The sequence below is a fragment of the Mustela nigripes genome, chromosome 5 (assembly GCF_022355385.1).
Source record: "Mustela nigripes isolate SB6536 chromosome 5, MUSNIG.SB6536, whole genome shotgun sequence".
Classification (NCBI taxonomy): domain Eukaryota; kingdom Metazoa; phylum Chordata; class Mammalia; order Carnivora; family Mustelidae; genus Mustela; species Mustela nigripes.
Genome location: NC_081561.1, coordinates 62,409,894 through 62,410,656, shown reverse-complemented (window position 1 = coordinate 62,410,656; position 763 = coordinate 62,409,894).

Below are 763 nucleotides of genomic sequence, written 5' to 3'. Positions count from 1 at the left end.
TGACTGCCATAAAATGATAAATAGTTAACTTGCAGAGATCACAGTCCTGCAAGGTAGGAGTCTCCCTTGGTTTGCAAATGTCCTTGAGATTTACAACAAAGAATTTACCTTATCAGTAGCCCTAATGTCACCCTCCCCTCCATGAAAAACCGAAGGAGGCGGAAGTAGAAGGAAAAGTAAATAAAGTTAAATTTCTTCTAAACCTAAATCTCATTAACAAGGATGCTTGATAGCAGGAATGTAACATTCCACCAGGAGACTCCCAATTGTCTTTACTTGATAGTAACCAGGCCTTCAATATCCTGATAGTGCTTTTTTCGCATGTGTGGGCTAACTGGCCAGTTCTGCTTCGCTTTGTCTGCTTTCGCGCGGGGTCCCCTGACCCAATCCACTGATGCCAAGTATGCCCGTTCAAACTGTTAATCAATCAGCTCAGCCCCACCCGAAACCGAGCGGCGCAGAGGTCCAGGTTCAAACCTGCAATAAACGACCCTTGCTGCTTGGCTTTGACTCACGTCTCTGGTGGTCTTTTAAGGTGGGGGTAATATTCAGTTGGCATTACACCAGGTGCCCCAATTTTTTTTAGGATTTTATTTATTCACTTATTTATTTAGAGAAGGAGAGAGAGAGTGTGCATGAGAGAGGGAGGGAGTGTCACGAGGGAGAGTCAAGTGAATGTCAAGCATGCAGGGCTCCATCCCAAGACCCTGAGATCATGACCTGAGCCAAAATCAAGAGCCAGACACTTAACTGACTGAGCCAC